At 42.1% G+C, this 19,796-nt stretch overlaps 1 long non-coding RNA gene across 2 annotated transcripts in view; it reads right to left on the bottom strand.

The window, feature by feature from the left end:
* The window catches only part of LOC141416835 (uncharacterized), a 91,130-nt gene that overhangs the window by 55,692 nt on the left and 15,642 nt on the right, over positions 1–19,796 (bottom strand). The window lies entirely within an intron of this gene.

Raw genomic sequence — 19,796 nt, 5'->3', positions numbered from 1 at the left:
CATATGCATAATAAGGAAGAGAAAGTGTTTTTTCTAGTTCAGTTAAGGATAGCTATACAGAAAGATTCCCACTATTGCTTTCATGTACCCATGTGGTACGACCCATGTTGATTCAACTCTAACTGATCTTTACAGTGGTACCTGTAAAGTGCTCGTGATAACCTGTTGTTTTAAGGTTTCTGTATTAGTTCCTCTGGAGTGTGGACATCAAACGCTTTCATGTTTTGGGTTTTCTACCTATTCCTATATCTCCCTTATGTGCTCTCCCCTTGTCTTATGACCCAAGTCCAACAACATTGCTGCATTTGCCCTAGATCTAAAGTCTGCATATGAGAGAGAACATATGATATTTGGTCTTCTGAGCCTGGTTAACCTCACTCAGAATGATGTTCTCCAGTTCCATCCATTTACCTGCAAATGATAAGATTTCATTTTTCTTCATGACTGAGTAAAATTCCATTCTGTACAAGTACCACATTTTCTTGATCCATTCATCAGTAGTGTAGTGCATTTGTGAATCAATATATTGCACTGGATGGTGATATGAATGAAGCAGTACATTATCAACTGAAGTCCATACTTTGCATATTGTGTTGTATGGTTTTGTAGGGTTTTTTTTTAGTTTTGTAGTTATTGACAAATGAATGTCACATCATGCTATCTTACAGAATGAATTTACTGCCCTAACAATTTCCTCTGCTCCATCTGTTCATTGTGCCACAGTCCAGTGTGCCCCCATCCAGGACAACTTGTCTGGCAACCACTTAACTATTTACTATCTGTAGTTTTGTCTTTTCTAGAATGTTGTGTATGTGGAATTGTGCTGTAAATAAGTCATGTAGCTAGCCATTTTGCTTTAGATATTTTTCAAATAGGGTCTTCCTTTTTTGCCTGGGCCTGACCTAGACTCCTCCTATTTATGCCTCTTGCATAGCTGGAGTGACAGATGTGTGCCACCATGCCCAGGTTGATTGGTTGAGGTAGGGGTCTTGCTAACTTTTGCCTGGGCTGGTCTTGCAGTGTGGTCCTCCTGATCTCTCCCACATGGGTAGCTGGGATTATAGGCATGAGGCCCTACAGCTGGCTTACACCTGATTTCCTTCTATTGCTGAATAATATTCTATTATGTAGATATCCACAGCTTATTGATTTAACTACTCAAAGGCATGCCTTGGTAATTCTAAATAAATCTGCTATTAATCTTCCTATGAAGATTATTAAGTCTTCCTATGAAGACTTGTATGTGAACCTGGGCTTTCAATTCATGTGGGAAAATAGCTGTGTGATTGCTGAACAGTGCAGTAAAACCATGTTTATCTTTGTATGAGTGTTCAAGACTGTTTTCCAAAGTGGTTATTTTCCATTGACACTAGCAATGAATGTCCTGTGCTTTACATTTGGCTGCCATACTAGGTGTTTGCTACACTAGGACAAATAGTTCACAAGACCCGACCTCCAAAATAACCAGAGAAAAATCGACTGGCATTGTGGCTTAAATGGTGGAATACATGCTCTGCAAACAAAAAGCACTGAGTTCAAACCCCAGTAACCCCCCAAAAGAGTAAAATTTAAAGATACTGAAGAGGGGCTGGAGGTAAAACTAAAGTGGTTGTGTCAGTACTGCCAAAAAGATATTGAAGGTTAACTATCACAGAGTTATATGACAATGCCAAATGCTGGTGTTTTTTTTTGTGGTACTGGGGCTTGAACTCAGGGTCTACACCTTGAGCCACTCTACCCAAGAAGGTATCTCAAACTGTCTGCTCAGCTGCCTTTGAACTCAGATCCTCCTGATCTCTGCCTCCTGAGTAGATAGGATTACAGGCGTGAGCTACTGCACCCATCTCAAATGTTGGTGCTTTTAAAGGAATAATAGAATGGAAAGAGTTCTATTAAATTTGATATAAAACCCCTACATTTTAATTATGTATTATATAATTGGAACACATGTATACACACATTCACCCCTCACAAATAATGGGGATACCACATATGAAATGTGTTCTTAAGTGATTCTGACATTGTACAAACATAATAGAGTGACTTACACAAACCTAGTTTATCTACCACACATCTACACTATATGTTACAGCCACAGTCAGATACAAAGTCTGCTGATAACTACAACATCTTTCTGTGTCATATGACTGTAGGTTACTAAGCTATAGCAATCAGCGTGGACCTGGCAAGGAGATGAATAGATAAACCTGCTGAAGACAGACTTTAAAAAGACTCTTGTATTTGAGACACATGAATAACAGAGACTGCATTGCAGAGAAATAGAAAAACAGGCATCCTTTCCAATGAAAATTGCAGGGACAATGTATCTGTATGACTAAAAAACTATACACTATTGTGTCATACAATAAAACATGTTTAGAGCTAATAAATACCTGTTAAAGCAAACTAAGGGATTCAAAAGGTATCATGGAAAGTAAGATTTCATTTCAAAGTTACACAAAGCAGGGCTGGAGTATGGCTCAAGTAGTGGGGCACCTATCTAGCAATGAGAGGCCCTGAGTTCAAACCCCAGTACTGACAAAAAACAACAAAAAACCAAAACAGTACAGCAAAAAGTTACACCACACAGTATTAAAAATATTAATAAATTAGAGCATACTAAAATAAAAATCTCATGCATATGAAAGCATTAAAGCATAAAAGGGAAGTGACAGTATGAGATATTAATTGCATCAATATGACAAAATACTTTTTTTGGGTCGTGCTGGGGTTTGAACTCAGAGCCTTGAGCTTGCAAGGCAGGTGCTCTACCAGTTGAACCACTATCCCAGCTGACAAAACACTTTTAATAAGAAAGGAAAAGACAGGACTGGCAGAGTAGTTCAAGTGGTAAGAATGCCTGCCTAGCAAGTGTGAGGCCCTGAGTTCAAACCCTAGTGCTGCAAAACAAAACAGGAAAAGATACACAGTCCAGAAAAAAGTAGGCAAGAGACTTGAACAGTCAATTATGAGATATCTAAGTGTTCAAAGGACATTAAAAATCCTTATCTTAGTAATTAGAGAGGTAAACATTAAGTAAACAGTTAAACAGTACTGATGAAGACATGGAGCACTGAAACATTCATGAGCAGAAGATGGAGTTTAAGTTGTTATTATCCATTTGGGGAACCTGGCTGTTGTGGAGGCAAGATGCTCACCTACCACAGGCATGGACTTACAAACTAGTGCAGTGTGCCGTGATAACAATGGAGGGTACAGCAGTTTGGTCCAAAGAGTTGAATCCCAGAGCATGGGGGTAAGAGGTACATTCAAGAAAAACAAGAAAGTGGGGGCATGTTCTAAAATCCAGCCTCTTTCTAGGTCTTTTATATCCAGTGCAACAAATAATACCAAACATTGCCTAAGTTTGATATAATGTCACACACATGTGTTTCTCATGTGGACATGTTTTGAAAAGGAAAAATTGTGAAATTAGGATAAAATAAAACTGGACAAAGGCACCTAAAAAACTGGATTACATAACTCAGGTATGTAGATAAAACTCATCACAAATTTAACCTTTTCCCCTCAAATCAATCTAAATGTCAACACACATTATTTTTATTAAAGACACTAAAAGCAAAATTCTAAAACTCACCTGAGAGTCTGTGTGTGTGTGTGTGTGTGTGTGTGTGTGTGTGAAATTAGCCTGGAAACTACCAAATTGTAAAACTAGGAGTAGCCCTCATTCCTGACACTAATGTACATTATAAGGCTACAAGGTTGAAATAATAAACACCAAGGAATCACAGTACACAAAATATTCATAGATGAGTGTATGTGGATGACACTTTTATATGGTTAACCTTGTGAAAAATAACATTAATTGTAAATAGACAAAATAACACTCCAAAAAAGCATGTCCCATGCCTGAGGGCACAGCACAGTGCTAAGAGTGCATGCCCAGCATTTGCAAAGCCCTGGGCTCAATTCCCACCACCTATAGCACCTACAGGAGGTGCCTGACTCTCCCCCCACCTGTGGACAAGCTAAATAAACAGCAGCTCCCTTTCAAGTCACTCTCAAAGTCATCAATGTCTTGGCCGCTGAGGAACCATCCCCATTAAATGAGCATGGAAAGGTGGGGCACACATGGGCATGATCCTGACCTGGAAATATGCCTAAGGAAGACTACCAAACCCAGCATCACATCTGAAGTGAGAAAGACTTTCAGGAACATGAATGTGTCACCCTGAGTCCAAAGTGCTCTATGGGTGGATAGTTCACCTAGCACTGGGGGAGGACAGCGCTATGCATACACAGGTCTCTCCAGATCACAGAACAAAGGGGTGGTGTCAGTTACATGGTCATGCATATGTCCTTCCACACTCCTCTTTCCCTAGGATGAGGGCAGATAAGAGCTTAAAACCCAATTTGCCAGTGCAAGAGATTTCCAGTATATTTTGCTAACTGTTCAGCAGTATCTAGTCAGCTTCAGGGAGTTGATAGGGCCAAAAACAAAACCACAAAAACCCTCTGCCTCCAATCTAGTAGACTTCTGCACTTCCCAGTACCTCCCCCAGCTCACCCCACCAACAACTCCAGGTCTACCAGTTCTTCCTGGAAGTAATTTGTCCTTGCACCAGGTGTTTCAGCTATAACACAGTTTAAGAGGCACAGATTGCAGAAAAACAAATGGTTTTAAATGTGTGTGCCAGCATTTGTATGGGCAGAGAGGGTTTAAGAAGCACAGATCCCTGTGTATTCAAGAGGTATATGACTACTTGATAGTGTGGGTTCTTTTTTTAATTATGCATACCCATGGTGGTTGTGGTGGAATTCACAACAGTCATGTTATAGGATCAGCTTAGGTGTGCATCAGTGACTGAAGGGATAGAGAAAATGTGGAATGTATGCACAATGGAGTTTTCCCAGCTATAAGGAAGAATGAACAGAACTAGAGATGACTGTGTTAAGTGAAAAAGTCAATCTTGGAAAGACAAGTATACATTTTTTCTCATGTGGATCTAAAGGGGGAGGACATGAACACAAAAGAGGGACTATAAGGAATATGACAGTGGAAATGGGGTGGGAAAGGATAAAGAGAAATAGACAGACTGAACATGCTCAACTATATTATATGCATATATAGATGTGTCATAATGAAACCCCTTCTTTGATACAGACTGGGTTGTAACAAATTTGCCTTGGGGATGTAATGTGCCAAATAGCAGACCACCTACAGTCTTAGCACAGCTGTCAGAATGGCTATTATTAGACAGTTGAGGGGCCAGATGCCATCAACACATCTCTATAATCACAGCCACTTGAAATGCTGAGATCTGAGTTTGGGTGGATTGGGGATCAAGACCAGTCCTGGCATATCCTTTGGGAGACACTTCCTCAAAAATAACCTCAGAAAAGTGCAGTGGTGGTGTGATTCAAGGGGTACAGCACCTGATTTGCAGGAATGAAGTCCTGAGATTAACCCTACTTCCCTCCTAACCCCTGCTACTATCCATAAATGAAGATATAGGACAACCTGCATTTGAGAGGACCTGGATATAGCAAGAAGGGAGGATGGTACACTGCTGGTGTGAATACTTTTAGTACAGCCATTTTTGAAAATAACTGGAAGTTTACTCAAAAAAACGAAACACTGAACTTCCAGATGATCCCCAAATCATAATTCCAGGTATGATCCAAAACAATGGATTTCAGATTATTCAAGAAAGCTGTGGTCTGATGTCCAATGTAACACTACTGACTGCAGCTAAAATATGGAACCCAGTAAAGTGTCTTTTATGTGAGTGTATAGTCTGAGATTCCGCACAGCTGCTTGGAGATGCTCCAAAGCCACACCTCAGGATTCTCTACAGGAGATGCCCCAGAAACTTCTATTCACTAGAAACGCCAAGGGACCAGACACAGGGCACCTGTGGGCACCTGGTGACAGTCAGTCAGTCATTTCTGAAACCCTGAACCAGAAGAGTCTCCAGAGTCATTTTGGTCAGGTGCCTGTGCAGGGGGGAGACAGAGCAGAAGCAAAAAATTTTAAACAGGCAGTAAAGTGATTTTTCTCTACCTTCAACTCATGTGAAATGTTCACAAACAAAAATATTAATCATTCTTTAAAAAATTCTTCTCAGCAGTACTTGGAGGAAAAACAATGAAGTACTATAGCGGTGGTGGTTGGGGTGGGGGGGGACATATAGATTTAAGACATGGCTTTCCACATCTCTCAAAGCTGGGGGTAAAACAGGTGGGTCCATCTGGACCAAGGCAGACTGGGCTGTGCATGGACCACAGTTCCTACCATCGCCACACACCTGCACACCTCCTGATCATCTAGGGAGAGGGAGCAGCGGGGGCAGGTGGCCAGAGGTGGCCCATGGGAGGTGAAGTCACAGGACATGTGCCCTGTCCTGACTGCATGCCTAGCCCCTCCCGAACAGTGACAGGGGTTGAAGGTCGCCCCCCCAGCCCCCACAGGTAGAGGGGGTCCTCCATTCTTGCTGCTCCAATGGAGGCCCAGGTCTGTAGACTCGTGAGCATGGGTTGGGCAAATGCACTCCCGCAGGTTACAAACAGCCTCCTTTCCTCATCAGGACGCTGACCCTCACACACTATCCTGTGTTTGGGTGCCCGGTGTCCTCCCTATGAATCTGTCACAGTCCAACAATTCACAAGACACAGATTCTGTGGCAAAGCCACCTGAACATCCTGAATAGAGGAGACAATTGAAGAGAGTGATAGACTGTGAGCCTCAGTTAAGGACCCGCCCTTTTCTGTGTCTGTACCTGATTGGGAAATCCTCATAGCATGCCCATATTGGACTGGTCTTGAGGCTCTGAGTGAAGTACATGTCACCAATCCATAGCTGCATAGCTGAGCGAGGTCACAGTGACAAGTTGTATGCTGCCTCTTCTGGAGTGAGGACCTAGCTTTATCATAGAACAGGTGTGCTCACCTCATATTGAAGATGGTAGCGGATTATGAATTGGAGTAGGAGGCTAGTACATGTTATAAGCTGAATTGTGTCCGCTCGAAAAATTCAATTTGAATTTCTAACACACAGTGTTAGCGGCAAACTGAGACCGGCGTCATAGGAGCAATACTCCTCGAATAAGACTGCCTAAACTGTCTTTTTCTTTTGACTGCAGGTAAAGACTGGCTGTTGTACTACGGCCGAGCCACCCGTGCGGCCGAAATTCCAGCATCCACACCAGCGCATCCAGGAGCATGGCAAACCACACTGCTGCGCGGCTGTACACCTGACCAAATCGCCTGGCGCTAAACTGCTGCATGGCGCCATCTATAGGCCGAAAGTCTAACGTGCCACACCCATTACTATGGCCACCTTTAGTATGTAAGCTGAGCATCCAGAATCATTCCTGTTGACATATTAATCTCTTTTCTTCGTCACCACGATCTGAACTCATTGCATTTACTTACAATAGTACCTTAGAATGACCAACTGTTCGGATGTATTTTCCCCAAATTCGTAACTAATAATAATTCAGTTAATTGTGATGTGGGACACAAAGAATGTGGGAATCTTCTGATCAGAGACTGCAGGAGCCTACAAGAGTAAGACTGTTGATTTTTAATTCTTGTATAAGTAGTATAAGTTCTGGAGGGGCAGCGGAGTTGACTGACACATGAGGTACTTGGGACAGGTAACTAAATAATAACAGTAGCAACATGAAGATTTTTGGACTAATGAAAAGTGAAAATAAACATGAGAACTGAGATTTGCACACATGAAAGTTGCCAGTGGATACTAAAGGAGACCTGATACCATTGGAACCTGGAATGGGGGTCATTCAAGTGGTCAAGCCCAAGGGTAGAGCCCAGAGGAGTTGCCATATTTAAATCTGGGTCTTGGCTCCACTCTGGTGGAGACCAATGGAGACCCTTCTGCACCCACTCTCATTCCAGGGCACAGGTCATTGCCCATGGAATGGTGCACTTGCTATTGGTCCAAGGAAAACAGGGTTATCAAATGGCTCCACAATGATCTGCATGGAGCTGTCCAGGAGTACCTTGGAGTCAGGCTAGGAGACACCAGCACACTGCCTGGTTGTCCCCAAAGACACATGGCCATTAAAAATTCTTCTACCAGGTCATGTCCATAGGAGCATATGCATACATCTTCAATTTGGGAGGAAGACAAATTATAGCCTGTGGTGTCCGAATCAACATCTGAGTAGACAATCTTGTCCCCAACATTTACTAGTAAATTTTTCTGTTAGCATGGCAAAGTATTATTTAATTACTGTTAGTAGTGCACAATTAAATTTGGTCTAGGCAAGTTTCATGACTTCTCAGTCATAATGGGCTCATGTGGCAATTTGGGACAATGTGTAGAAATAGTTTCCAAGCAGTGTATTAGAGGCTCCCTGAGATTTTGGAGGGATCATGAAGCACCCTCTTTCTAAGACAGAACAGAATTTCAATCTGAATGGAAGAACACTGTATTGTTTGTGTAAAATCTAAAGATGGAATGAGCTAATTCTGGTCACTTGGTGCAGTAGGATCCCTGCAAACATTTAATTTCATTGATAGATACCAAGGTCAAATGTTATGAGCAAGTGTATCAAAGGAGAAGCAGTGTCAGAATTGTAACATTTATTGTTTTAAGAGTACAGCTTTAAGAAACTTATTTGAAGGAGAAATAACAGGTAATCCTGCAGCACATCCTAATTTCATGACTTTAAATTCTGAGCGATGCTCCATTTTATTATTTCCCTTGTCAAAAATTAACTTCTTGAAGGTGCTGGTGGCTCATGCCTATAATCCTAGCTACTCAGTCTGCCGAGATCAGGAGGATTGCAGTTTGAAACCAGCAGAGGCAAATTATTTTCAAAACCCTATCATGAAAAAAACCCTTCACAAAAAAGGGCTGGTGCAGTGGCTCATGGTCTTAATGTATAGGCCCTGAGTTCAAGCCCCAGTACTGCCAAAAATTCATTTCTTCATCTCAGTGACTACGGGGAAGGACATGAATGTAAAGAGAAAGAACGTGATGACCAAGTCATGGAATGAATGTTTGGAGACCAGAATCATGGGAACTATTCATGAACTGAATAAGAAATTCTGTGTTGTACTATCTCACCCATCCTGCTGTATACATTATGCATGCTCTTTTAGGAGTAAGTCATCTTTCCATGTATTATTTCCATACAAGGGCTGGAACTCAGGGCCTATACCTTGAGCCTCCCCACCAGCCCATTTTGTGTGTGTGTGTGTGTGTGTGTGCGTGTGTGTGTGAGATGGGTTGTTTTTGAGATGGGAGTCTCATAAACTATTTTACCAACTGTATTTGAATTGTGATCCTCCTGATATCTGCCTTCTGAGTAGCTAGGACTACAGGTTTGAGACACCAGCACCTGGGTAGTATCTGACCTTTGAGGATAAGACAATGAACCTCACCCAGTAGTGTTTTCAGTGGGTGTTTGTGACTATTCTTTTCTACCAATAGAAATCCAGCACTTTCCAAAAACACCCCTGCCAGGCTCTCAGGATGGAGATTTCAGTAGCCCTTAGGTCATCATACTGGTTTGATAGTTTTCTGCCCTGCCAATATCAGGCAATGTAACTAAGGGCCTCAATATGCCAAGGACAGACATAACCAAATGATCCCTATCCTACAACTGAAGAAGTATGTATTCCATGTTTTTGTGGGGTTATTTCCAGGCATGCCTTGGATACACGGTAGTTTTTCATGGATAGCTCTTACTAAAAAAATCACTGGATGCTGTGAAGAGGGCAGGGGGATCTGGTGAAGTGGTAGAGTACTTGTATAGCAAGTGTGAGCACAAGTCCAAACCCCAGTACCACCCAAACACATCAAAAACTGTGCTGAACTTAATGTGTGATCTAAGACTCTGACCAAAACAGATATGGAGCCAGTAGCCTGTCATCCCAACACTCTGCAAGCTGAGTTAAGGGATCAATAGCTTCAGGTGTGCCTAAGCTACATGGTGTGTTTAAGGATAGTCTGGGCTACATAATAAGTGTTGGAACCAGACTGTGTGAGTTGGTATCTGTCCTTGTGCAAAAGCCAGATGTCCAGAAAAGCAGTATTCAAGGTTTCCAGATGGCTTTGTGTCCTTCAGATGTAAATAAGAAACTTATGCTGACAGTGTGCTTCTCCTGTTTCTCTGTTCCTGTTTTAAAGGAGACATAACAAAGAGTTAATTTTAACTGTGTTTCCCTGTATTAATGTAACCTTGACATGTAATACTTGGCATGCTTTTTCTGACCAAATGCTCTGTGTGTAAAAGGAGTTTATAAAATCAGTAGTATGCTTCATTAAAGTGGCTATTGAGAAGGACTCAGTAGTCCCCCCAGTTCTTTTATGGCTTGGTCACCCAGGTTCCGCTGGCAAATGGCTTACAAATAATATCCTTTCTCAAAATACAAAGTGGCAGGGAGCCAGTGGGTCAGGCCTGTCATGCTAGCTAGTAAGGAGGCAGAGATCAGGAAGATCTTGGTACCAGCCTAGTAGAACAAATAGTTTACTAGACCCTAACTTGAATATACCCATAGAAAGTAGTTCTGGCCGAGTCGTTCAAGTGGTAGAGCACCTGAGTAGCAAGCTTAAGGCCCCAAGTTCTAAACTCAGTATCACCAAAATAAATTTAAAAAAATAGTTAAGGAAGAAAGTGTTAGGAATGTGTAGAGCCCAGCGTCCCTCTGGTTCTTTGATTTTTCTTTTTTGGTGGTAGTGGGGCTTGAATTCAGGGCCTTACACTTGCTGGTCTTGCTAAGTTTGCTGTGCCAGCACTGAACAACTTGAGCCACTCCACCATTCCTCTCTAGGTCTTAAAGATCCAGTACAACAAACAGTATTAAGGACCACCACGTTTCATATGGGTAGCACATGCATGTGTTGTTTTATATGTGTACATGTTTTGTAAAGGAAAAAATGTGAATTTAGGATAAAATACATCATTATTTTATACTAGTGTAAATTATAAGGCTGTAATATTGCAGTAATAAACAACAAGGATTCACAATACAATAAGTATTCATAGAAGAATGTGTGTGGATATAAACTGCCTCCTTCCCCTTCACAACACTGACCTACACACACTACCCTTGGTGTGCGGTGCCAGTGTCCTCCCTATAGATCTGCCAGAGTTCAACAACTCACAGGGCGACAGAGGCTGCAGCAAAGCCACCTGAAGCTCCTCAGTAGAGGAGAACTCCAAGACCTCAGGCAGAGCTGTGGTTCAGTTAAAGACCCGACCAAGATCGTTAAAGCTCGCCCCTTTGCATCTGTGTCTCTCCGGTGCCTCCCATTGGTCAGGCTTGACATTAGATTGCACCAATCCATAGCTGCATAGCTGAGGGAGGTCACATGACAAGTCCTACTCTGCAGCTTTGAGAGGGAGGACCTCTCTCCATCGTGGAACAGGTGAACTGAACTCGTATTGAAGATGATAGCACATTATGAATTGTAGCAGGAGGCAAGTATATGTTAAGAAGTGAATTCCGTCCCCTCCGAAAAATTCGCTTTTTCTAACACATAGAGGTAGTGGTTAAATGAAGCAGGCCACTATCCACCTGGATTAAGGCACCTCTATTTTTTTTTCCTTTGGCTGCAAGTAAAAGACTGGTTGTTAGACAAACGCTGAGACAGCGCTACAGACGACATCCCAGCATCCCCATCAGCGCCTGCAGAAGCAGCGCAAACCACAGTCCTGCCTGGCTGCACCAAGTGGCCCAACCTGCCTGGCACTAACCTCCTACAAGACGCCATCCCTAGGTTGCAAGTCTAGTGTGTCACAATCGTTACCATGGCCACCTTTGGGACTCAAGCTAAGCATGAAGAAGCGTTCCGGTCGCCATTTCGCTGTTTGTTTCCTCCCGCAGATCCGGACCCATTCAGTTAGAATAGTCTGAGCAAAATAATTTTGTTGTATTTAATGACAGTCCTCAGATGCTGATACAGTCTTTTTGGAGACAGATTTTCTCTGCAGGAAGTATTTTTGTGAATATAGTTGAATGACATCAAATTTCTGTTGCTTTGAGCCTCCTGCCCTGCTATATAAGCAATGTTGTTTCTCCTGAACACCTGTGGCTCACACCTGTTACTCACCCCTATAATCACGCCTGTGATGTGGAGTATCTTTTACATCCCAGTTCCACTCTAGGTCTTATAGATCCTGTACAACAAGTGTTATTAGCACCACTAAGTGTAATATAGTAACACATGCATGTGTGGTTTCACATGTGGACATGTTTGAAGAAAGGAAAATTGTGAATTCTGGCTAAAAGAAAAATGGACAAAGGCACATTTAAAAAAAAACACTGGATTACATACCACAGGTGTGTAGTTAAAACTCACACAAGTTTAAGTTTTCTCTCCAAATGCAATCTAAATGTCACCATATATAGCTTTTAATAAACAGCCTAAAAGGAAACTCTAACCTCATCTGAATGTGGGTCTTTGTGTTTGAGATGAAATTACACTAGAAACTTGTCAATTGTAAGGAGTAGCCATCACTGCTTGACACTAATGTACATGGTTAGGTATAATATTGAAAAAATAAAAACCAAGCAATCACAATACACACAATATTCATGTAAGAATGTATGTGGATATATGTTTCTTATTGTTAAGCATGTGAAAAGTAACATAAATTTGTCCCGGCAATGACAGACTGTAACACACAGGAGGACCTCAATATGATCCCAGTAGCATTTATTTGTGGAGAGATATTTAAGAAGCACAGATTCCTTAAGAGGTTTATGGCACAGTCCTCAGTGATTAATTTTTTTTTCTGTGGTACTGGTGTTTGAACTCAGGACCTCCACCTTGAGTCACTCCAACTCCTCTTTTTTGTGTTAGATAGTTTTGAGTTTGTGTCTCACACACTATTTGCCTGGGTTGGCTTCAAAGAGGATCTAGGATTACAGGTGTGAGCCACCAGCATCCTGCCTCCAATGACTATTTGACAGTCTGGAATAGAACAAATTTGCCAAATCTACCAAACAGCAGACCACCTGCAGTCTGAACACAACAGTGAGAATGCCTATTATTAAGAAGTTGAGGGCCAGGTGCCAGTGGCACAGCCCTGTAATCCTAGTTACATGAAAGGCTGAGATCTGAGATCTGGAAGATTAAGCTTGTAGACCAACACTACCAGAGATTCTAGGAGAACACACATCAAAAATAATGACAGCAACCTGGACTGGTGGCATTTCTCAAGGGATAGAGTGCCTGATTTGCAAGAAAGAAACCCTCAGGTCAAACCATGGTCCTCCTACTAAATCATATTTTCCATTCACAATAAGACATTGGAGGATAACATGTGTTTGACAGGACAAGGATAGAGCAAGAAAGGAGCCCTGGTACACTACTGGTGAGAATAAATCTAAATACACCATTTTGGAAAATAGCTTGAAGGGTCTTCAAAAAACTAAACATTGAACTGTCAGATCCAAAAAGTAAAATTCTACATATGCATCCCAATAATGGATATCAGGATGTCCAAGATGGCTGCACTCATATGTTAAGTACAGCACTCTCACAGCAGGTAAGGAAAAGAAAGAAGTAAATTGCCTTTGACATGAGTATATACACAGAGATTCTTCCCAACTGCTCTGAGAGACTCCAATCCCACTCCTCAGTGGGATTGTCCTCAGACTACTCCTCAGGACAGGTCCTAGGGACATCTATTCACTAGAAATGCCAAGGGACCAGACACAGGACAGATGTGGGCACTTGATGACAGTCAGTTCTGAAACCCTGGGCCAGAACTGAACTGCCAGATTATCCAAATGTTCTAATGAGGTGCCACTGCCTCGGGGACACAAATAGAGAGATAAAATTTATAAAAAAACAAAAGGGGTCAAGTGATACATTTCTGACTTACTCTCTTGTGAAATGTGCACAAACAAAAATATTAAGCACCCTTTGAAAAGGAAAAAAGGATGAAGTACTGTCTGTTAGAACTGTATCATGAGCAAGAAATAGTTGATAAACTGTGGAAAGGCGAAGGTGGTGTTGAGGAATGAAGGCTGGGTGGAGGATATTTAGGGATTTATGGTTAGAAGAAAGAGGCTCTGTTATTTGGAGCTCTGGGGGCGAAACAGTTGAACCCAAGAGGAGGAAGGCAGCCTGGGGTGTGCATGAACCACAGATCCCACCATCGTCACACACCTGCACATTTCCTCTTCATCTACAACTAGGGCGAGCGTTAGGCGTGGACACTGCCCTAACAACCCACTCCCATGGTCAGAAGGCCACAAAGGTCATCCCTTCCCAAACCCCCAAAGCTTGAGGCCACCCCCGACAAGCAACCCTACAGGAGGACTCACGAACACATAATGGGGCGACACAAACTGATGATTAAAAACTGCCTCCCCCTTCTGCCTCAGGATACTGACCTGCATGTCTTATGCTTTGAAATGCAATCCTCCTAATCTCTGCCTCCTTTGTAGGAAGGATAGAAGGTGTGAGTCACCACTGCTTGGCCCTTTGCAATACTTAATCACCCTGAGAGCAGCCAAAGTCAATGTGATGACTAGACATTTAAAAGGAAGAGCAGTGTCAGTACTCTCATAATTTATGGTTAATAGTACAATTTTAAGACAAGTGTTAAAGCCAGGATTGTGGCATGAGCCACAATTCAGAGAGGTGCTCCTGTTCTGCTACTGCCAATGTCAATAAATCATTCATTTCTTCCTCTAAGTGACTACAGGTAAAGCCATGAATATATAGAGAAAGAGCCTCATGACCAAGTCAGGGAATAAATATGTGGAGACCAGAAGCATGGGGACTTCTCATAAATTGAATAAGTTATCCTGTGCTCTCTCACCCTTCTTGCTCCATACATTATGCATAGTGTTTTAGGAATCAGTGATCTCCCACCCAACCCCCAAAGCATGAGGTGACCCCCCCTCCCCCATGCAGCTGCCCTATAGGAGAACTCACAAACACATAGGAGAGGCAAACCGCAGGTTACAAACTGTCTCCCTTCCCCTTCAGGATGCTCACCTGAGACACTATCCTTGGTTTGGCTTCCTCCTTATAACTTGTTTGAGCCTGAGAATTCACAGGGCAAAAGAGGCTGTGGCAAAGTCCCCTAAACATCCTCAGTAGAGGAGCCAGCCTGGAGATCATTTCAAGAGGATCTCTGACAACTAGCTTCAATTAATGACCCGCACAAGATTCAAGTTGGCCACTTTGCCTCTGTGTCTGGGCCTAATTGGGCAGTTTTCATGCAGTGCCTCCAAGTGGACAGTGATTGAGGTCTTGAGTGACATTAGATGGCACCAATCCAAACCTGTATAGCTGAGGCACCTCACAATGACAAGTCGTAAACTGCAACTTTGGAAGGGAGGACATAGAACAGGTGTAGTAACATCATATTGAAAATGATAACAGATTATGAATATTCCAGGAGGCTAGTATATGTTATGAGCTGAATTGTGTCCCAAAAATTCACGTTGATTTTTCACACACAGTGTGAGTGCCTACTTGAAGCAGATGTCAAAGGAGCAATTCCTTTGGATTAAGACACCTTTAAATTTTTTCTTCGGCAGCAGGTAAAGGATTGCTCTTTAGACTAATGCTGAGACAGCACTGTGGATGAAATCCCAGCATCCCCATCAGTGCCTGCAGAAGCAGTGCAAACCACAGTCCTGCCTGGCTGCACCAAGTGGCCCAACCTGCCTGGCACTGGCCTGCTACAGGACGCCATCCCTAGGCTGTAAGTCTAACGTGTCACAGTCATTACTATGGCCATGTTCATGATGCAAGCTAAGCGTCAAGAAGCATTGCTGTCACCATTTTGCTGTTTTCTTTGTCATCAGATCTGGACCCATTCACTTAGAATTGTATGAGGATAATCATTTTATACTATTAAATGACAGCCCTCAGAAGTTCATATAGCCTTTAAGGAGAAACATAGAATTTTCTCTGCAAGAAGTATATGTAAATATAGTTGAGTGACATCAAATTCATCTAGCTTTGAAAATCTGCCCTGCTATAAGAAATGATACTTCTGCTGGGTACCTGTGGCTCACGGCTGTAATCCTAGCCATTCAGCAAGCAGAGATCAGGAGGATTGGGGTTCAATGCGAGCTTGGGCAAATGCTTCTTGAGACTCTGTCTCAAAATAACCCACAAAAATAGGGCTGGTCAAGTGGCTCAAGTGTGGAACCTGAATTCAAACCCCAGTATCACAAATAAACAAACAAAAAAGAAATTTTTCCTATTTGAGTATTGCTTCTCTCTTGGACTATGAACATGAATGAGGCTACAGATGTGAATAAATTTGTGAAATGCTTTGATATCATTTTGGGTAACCAATACTCCTTTGTGAAAATATTCTCTGGTAAGACTGTTGATTTGTAAATCTTGCATCTGTTCTGGAACAGCAATGCAACTGATTGGTACATGGGGTACTTGGGAAAGGAAGTAAAACAGTTAAGTAAGAGCAGTAGCAACATGCATACTCACACAGACTAAGGCAAAGAGAAAATATAAGATCTGAGATTTTGGATTTGTACAAATTGTCAGTTGGTAGTAAAGGACATCAGATTTTGTTGGAATCTGGACTGTGTGTCATTTAAGTGGTTAAACCCAAAGGCAGATGCCATAGGGTTTCAATGTTAGAATGTGGTCTTGGCCCCACCCTGGTACTCTTTATTTGCTGCCTGTGGAGATGATCTGCACTCTCTCTCTCTCATTCTCACAGATGCATAGGCTGGTGATGTGGTGCACCTGCTATTGGTCCAAGGAGACTGGGAAATCAAACAGTCCCATGCTAATCTGCATGGAGCTCTACAAAAGAGTGCTCATCAGTCAGCCAGGAGGCATCAGCACCCTGCCTGGTTGTGTCCAAAGGGACATAGCTGTGCTCCAGAAACCAGTCACCAGTTTCATGACTTCTCAGTATAATCATATAGAATGTTTTCAAAGAGTTAGTGCATTAGGGACTCACTGATCAGTCACTCCCTATGATTTAGGGGAATCATGTAGTCACCCTCTTTCCAAGATGTTGCACAATTTTAAACTTTGAAACAAAGCAGGAGTGTTACACATGTTTTATTAGTTGCATGATCTCTAAAGTTGGAATGTGGCATTCTTGGTCACTTAGTGTGCTGGGATTCCTTCAAATTTTTTTTCAATGATACTGGGGTTTAAGTGTAGGCTCTCCTGCTTGCTCAGCAAGTGCTCTACCACTTGAGCCCCTCCACCAGAACTTTCAGGTTAGATATTTTCAAGAAAGGGTCTTACCAACTTGCCAGGATTGCAGAGGTCCTTAGCCTGAAAGGGCTCAGGGCAGGAATGAACAAGACACAGATCGAGTGGGCTAGTAGGCTGATGACCAACTGGCAAAATTTTATTTTTCTCAGCTAGCTTTATATAAAAGAGGAAGAGACTTAAATATTAAAAACACTTTGACCTAGTTACAATCTTTCTGTTTTTTCCATCCTGCATTCTTACTGCCAGTGTCCTTGACTGAGTATAAACTTTTTTTCTAGTCAAGGGAAACCATTTAGCATTCCTTCCCATTGTGATAGAGACATGGTACTCCTGCAGATTCTGACTTGTTGGACTGCTGCTAAGCCACAGTGACCTTGTCAGATTGTGGCTTTAGGTTCCCAAGACCAACTGTTTGCCCCAGCTGGTTTGGAACTGAGATTCTTCTAGTCTCAGCCTCTCCAGTAGCTAGGATTACAGGTGTAAGCCAGCAGTGCCTCACCCCTTCAAATATATAATTACACTAATAGGAGAAAGGTCAAGTTCTATGAGCAGGCATTTCATGAAGGGAACTGTCAGTACTGTAATGTTTACTTTTTTTTTGCAGTGGTGGAGAATGAATTCATGACCTCCATATTAAGCCACTCCCACAGCTCTTTTTATTGTGGAAGGTTTTTGGAGATAGGGTTTTGCAAACTATTTGTCTGGGATGGCTTTGAACAGGGATCCTCCAGATCTCTTCCTCCTGAGCAGCTAGGATTACAGGACTGAGTCACCAGTGCCTCTGTTTTATGAGTACAGCTTTTATGAGTACCACTATGTTTCCTGTTTTATGAGTACAGCTTTAAGATAGGTATTAGAAAGAGATATTATGATGACCTGGCATGACAGACCATCCAAAGGGGTGCTCCTATTCTGCCATTGCCCTTATCAATAATTCAGTTCTTAATCTCAGTGACTGTAGGAAAAGACATGAGTGTATAGAGAAAGAGCCTGATGACCAAGTCATGCAATGAATGTTTGGAGACCAGAATCATGGGGACTTCTCAGGAATTGAATGAGGTATCCTCTGCTGTCACACATTTCCTGCTCTGTACATTATGCATGGTGTTTTAGGAGTCAGTGACTGCTTTAGGAGAATGTGACTTTGAACCTCACCCAGGCCAGTTTTTAGTGGGCAAGTTTGTGGGATTTCTATATGAATAGATATCCAATACCTTCCATAAATGTCCCCATCAATGGCTTTTGAAATGTAAATTTCAGTAGCATTTCAGGACACCAGACAGGTTTGACAGCTTTCTGTTCAGCCAATCTGAGAAAACACACCTCAGGAGCTATATGCAATCAACAGACATATCCATAATGATCAATATCCAACAACAGAACAACTATGCATTCCAACTTCATGGGAGAATTTCCAGGCATCCCATGCATCCATATTATTATACCATGGATAGAGGTCAACTGAAAAATCCCTCGATAGCCATGTGGAGGGCAGGGGGTCTGGCTCAAGGGATGAGTACTACCATAGCAAGTTTGAGCCCAAATTCACACCCTCCAAAGTACCCTCAAAAGACATCAAAACCTGTGTAGGACAGAGGGTGAGTGATAAGATTATGTCAAGTCTTAGACCAAAACTGACACGGAGCCAGAGGTTGGTCACTGCAACATTCAGGAAGCTGAAGTAGGAGGATCACTAGCTTCAATGGTCTGAGCTACATGGTGTGTTCAATGTAGCCTGGGCTACATAGCAAGGTTCTGTCTCAGAAAACAAAGTAGCATGGCAATGGTGGCTCATGCCTATAATCCTAGTTACTCAGGATAGAAGTCAGGATGATCATGGTTGGATGGCAGTCCTGTCAAATACTTCAGGAGGCCATATCTCAGAAATAGCCAGCACAAAACAGGGCTGGCAGAGTAGCACAGTATGTAAAATGACACAAGGCAGTTTTGTTATAACCAGGCTTTCAAGTAGTCACAAGAGACTGAGTACTGGTGGCTTACTCCTGTAATCCTAGGTACTCAGGAGGCAGAGATCAGAAGGATCACAGTTGGAAAATTGTTTGTGAGACCTTAACTGGAAAAAAATCACAAAAGGGTTTTAGGAGTGACTTTATGTAGAGGTCCTGAGTTAAACCCCAGTACCACAGAAAAAATAAAGTCACTGGAGGACTGTGCCAAAATCTTATGAAGGGATGTGTATTTCCTAAATTTCTCTTCTTATCTAAATGCTACTGTGACCATATGGAAGTCCTCATGTGTATTGTATTAGAGTAGCAGGACACATATAATGTTATGTTTCACATGGTTAACTGCAGAAAACTTGTATTCTCATATACTCTTCTGTGAATGTTGTGTGAATTGTGATTCCTTGGTGTTTATTATTTGAATATTTTACCTTAATAATGTACATTAGTGTCAGGCAATGATGGCTACTTCTATTCTTACAATGAAGAAGTTTCTAGGCTAATTTCATACATACACACACATTCAGATGAGTTTAGAATTTGATTTTAGTTTCTTTAATAAAAGTTAAATATGTTGACATTTAGATTGATTTTGGGGGGAAAACTTAAACTTGTGATGTTTTTTCTACATACATGAGATATGGAACCCTGGTTTTTTTGTG

The sequence above is a fragment of the Castor canadensis genome, chromosome 14, assembly GCF_047511655.1.
Source record: "Castor canadensis chromosome 14, mCasCan1.hap1v2, whole genome shotgun sequence".
NCBI classification, from domain to species: domain Eukaryota; kingdom Metazoa; phylum Chordata; class Mammalia; order Rodentia; family Castoridae; genus Castor; species Castor canadensis.
This window is presented reverse-complemented; position numbering and strand designations above follow the sequence as displayed.